The sequence below is a fragment of the Muscardinus avellanarius genome (assembly GCF_963383645.1).
Source record: "Muscardinus avellanarius genome assembly, chromosome: 4".
In the NCBI taxonomy this organism is placed as follows: domain Eukaryota; kingdom Metazoa; phylum Chordata; class Mammalia; order Rodentia; family Gliridae; genus Muscardinus; species Muscardinus avellanarius.
This window is the reverse complement of record NC_137789.1, coordinates 73,984,795-73,988,841: the sequence shown is the minus strand read 5'-3', so window position 1 is coordinate 73,988,841 and position 4,047 is coordinate 73,984,795.

The following is a 4,047-nucleotide window of genomic DNA, read 5'->3' as shown; positions in this document are numbered from 1 at the left end:
AGCAGGGCATCTAAATACGAAGAAATAATACTATATCCAACAGAAGATAGAACACAAAATGACAGGAAATAAACAACACATTTCAATAATAACACTGAATGTCAAAGGACTTAACTCACCAATCAAAAGGCACAGACTGGCAATGTGGATTAAAAAATATTATCCAAATATATGCTGTTTGCACGAAACACACCTTACAGCAAAAGACATTCACAGACTGAAAGTGAAAGGCTGGAAAAAGATATATCATGCCAATGGGGACCAAAATCGGGCAGGAGTAGCAACACTGATATCCAACAAAACAGACTTTAAGCTAAAACACATCAGAAGAGACAAAGAAGGACACTTCCTTTTATTAAAAGGAACACTCCACCAAGAAGATATAATGATAGTAAATGTTTATGCCCCGAATGTGGGTAGAGCCACATTTGTAAAACAAACCGTCTTGGACATAAGATTTCAAATAGACCCAAATACAATTATAGTGGTAGACTTCAATACAGCTCTCACACCACTAGATAGAACTTCAAGGCAAAAGATGAGTAAAGACTCTGCACAACTGATGAAAACTATAAACCAAATGGACTTAATAGACATATACAGAATATTTGAACCAGGAAAAACAGAATACACGTTCTTCTCAGCAGCCCATGGCACCTTCTCCAAAATAGATCACATTCTGGGGCACAAAGAAAGCACCAGCAAATTCAAAAGATGTAATATATTTCCCTGCATCTTTTCAGACCATAATGGAATGAAAGTAGAAATCACCAACAACAGGAAAGCCAAAATAAACTATTTAAATACATGGAGATTGAATGATACACTCTTGAATCCTGAGTGGGTAAGAGTGGAAATTAGGCAAGAAATTAAGAAATTTATGGAATTAAATAAAAATAGAGAAACAACTTACCAAAATCTATGGGACACTTTGAAGGCAGTGTTGAAAGTTCATAGCATTGAGTGCCCACATTAAAAAAAAAAAAAAACAGAAAACCAACAAGCAAACAACCTAATGACACAACTCAAGGACCTAGAAAGACTGCAACAGTCTAATCACAAAGCCAGCAGAAGAAATTATTAAAATCAGAGCATAAATAAATGAAATAGAGAACAACAACAAAAAACAATTCAAAGAATCAACAAAACAAAAAGCTGGTTCTTTGAGAAGATTAATAGGATTGACAAACTCCTGGCCAACCTAATCAAAAGAAAGAGAGAATCAACTCAAATTATTAAAATAAAAAATGAAAAAGGAGACATCACCACAGGACAGAGGGGAAATTCAAAGGATTATTAGAAACTACTTTGAGAGTTTTTTTTAATTTTATTTTTTTTCTACTTTGAGAATTTATACTCCAACAGACTGGAAAACATGGAAGAAATCGATAGATTTCTATGCACATATAACCTACCTAAACTGAACCAAGAGAACATAGCAAACCTAAACCAACCAATATCAAACAAAGAAATAGAAACAGCAATAAAAATTCTGCCAACAAAGAAAACCCCAGGCCCCAATGGGTTTCCAGCTGAATTCTACAAAACTTTCAGTGAAGAACTAATAACAATACTTTACAACTTGTTCTGGGAAATTGAAAGAGATGGAATTCTTCCTTATTCATTCTATGAGGCCAGTATCACATTAATCCCCAAACCAAATTAAAGATACTTCAAGAAAGCAAAATTACAGACCAATATTCTTAATGAACATAGACACAAAAATTCTAAACAAAATACGAGCTATACACATTCAAAACCATATCAAGAGAATTGTACACCATGACCAAATTGGTTTTATCCCAGAAAAGCAAGGCTGGTTCAACATATGCAAATCAATACATGTTATTCACCACATAAATAGAACTAAGAACAAGAACCACATGATCATTTCAATAGATGCTGAAAAAGCATCTGATAAAATCCAACACCCATTTATGTTAAAAACACTGCAGAAAACTGGAATAGAAGGAACATATTTCAACATCATTAAGGCTATATACAATAAACCCAAAGCCAACATCCTATTGAATGGAGAAAAACTTCAAGAATTCCCTTTAAAATCAGATACAAGACAAGGATACCCATTATCACCTCTCCTTTTTAATATAGTTCTTGAGACTCTTGCCACAGTAATAAGACACGAGAAGGAAATCAAAGGAATTCAAATAGGAAGAGAGGAGCTAAAACTATCCTTATTTGCAGATGATATGATTTTTTATCTAGAAGATCCAATGAACTCAACCAAAAGTCTTCTGGAGCTGATTAACCAATTCAGCCAAGTTGCAGGCTACAAAATCAACCTAAAAAAATCAGTGGCTTTTCTTTATGCCAACAATGAATCCACAACGAAATAAATTAAAAAAAAACTATTCCATTTACTATAACCTCTAAACCAATAAAATACCTAGGAATAAACCTAACCAAAGATGTAAAATACCTCTACAGAGAAAACTACAAAACATTAAAGAAAGAAATTGAAGAAGACCGTGGAAGATGGAAAGATCTTCCTTGCTCATGGATAGGCAGGATTAATATCATCAAAATGGCCATTCTGCCAAAAGTGATCTATAGATTTAATGCAATCCCCATTAAAATACCAACAACATTTCTCATAGACCTGGAAAAATCAGTTATGAATTTTGTATGGAGGAAGAAAAGACCCAGAATAGCCAAAGCAATTCTCAGCAACAAGAACCAGGCAGGAGGCATCACAATCCCAGACTTCAAATTATACTATAGAGAAATAGTAGTAAAACAGCATGGCATTGGCACAAAAATAGGCAGACTGACCAGTGGAACAGAATAGAAGATACAGAAACAAACTCACACATCTATAGTCAACTGATCTTTGACAAAGGGGCCAAACTCACACACTGGAGAAAAGACAGCCTTTTTAACAAATGGTGCTGGGAGAACTGGCTATCCATTTGTAGAAAGTTGGATCTGAGTCCTTACTTCTCACCATGCACAGGAATCAGCTCAAGATGGATCAAAGACTTAGAAATTAGACCTGAGATTGTGAAGTTATTAGAGAAAGGAATAGAATCTACACTTCAACATATAGGTACAGGGAGTAACTTTCTCAATAAGACTTCCAAAGCACAGGAAATTAAAGCAATAATAAGTGGGATCTCTTCAAACTAAAAAGTTTCTTCTCATCAAAGGAAACCATCAAGAACCTAAAGAGGAAGCCTATAGAATGGGAGAAGATCTTTACCAGCCACCACTCTGATGGGGGACTAATATCCAGAATATACAAAGAGCTCAAAAGACTCTACACTAGCAAAACCAATAGCCCAATCAAGAAATGGGCAAATGAAATGAATAGACATTTCACAAAAGAAGAAATACAAATGGCCAATAGATACATGAAAAGATGTTCAACATCACTCTCCATCAGGGAGATGCAAATCAAAACTACACTGAGATTCCATCTAACCCCAATCAGAGTGGCAAACATAAAGAAATCAAACAGCAACAATTGCTGGTGAGGATGTGGGGAAAGAGGAACTCTTTTACACTGTTGGTGGGAGTGCAAAGTAGTTCAGCCACTATGGAGATCAGTATGGAGATTCCTTAGAAAACTGGGAATAGATCCACCATTTGATCTGGCTATACCATTCCTGGATATCTTTCCAAAGGGGTTGAAATCAGAGAACTACGTTAACATATGCATACCCATGTTCATAGCAACACAGTTTGTAATAGCCAAATTATGGAACCAACCTAGATCTCCATCAACAGATGAATGGATTGTAAAATTATGGGAAATACACACAATGGAATTCTATTCAGCTATAAAGAAAAATAAAATAATAGCATTTGCAAGAAGATGGAAGGAACTAGAGAACATTATGTTAAGTGAGGTTGGTCAAACACAGAAAGATAAGGGACATATGTTTTCTCTAATATGTTCAAGCTAGGGAGTAGTAATACCAGAGGGATTTCAGATGACGGAGGGGAAATCTTAGCAAAGCTTGAACGGAAGGATAGGAGAGGAAGAAAGCTGAGGTTGCTCAATGGAGTAGCTACATACGAATATGC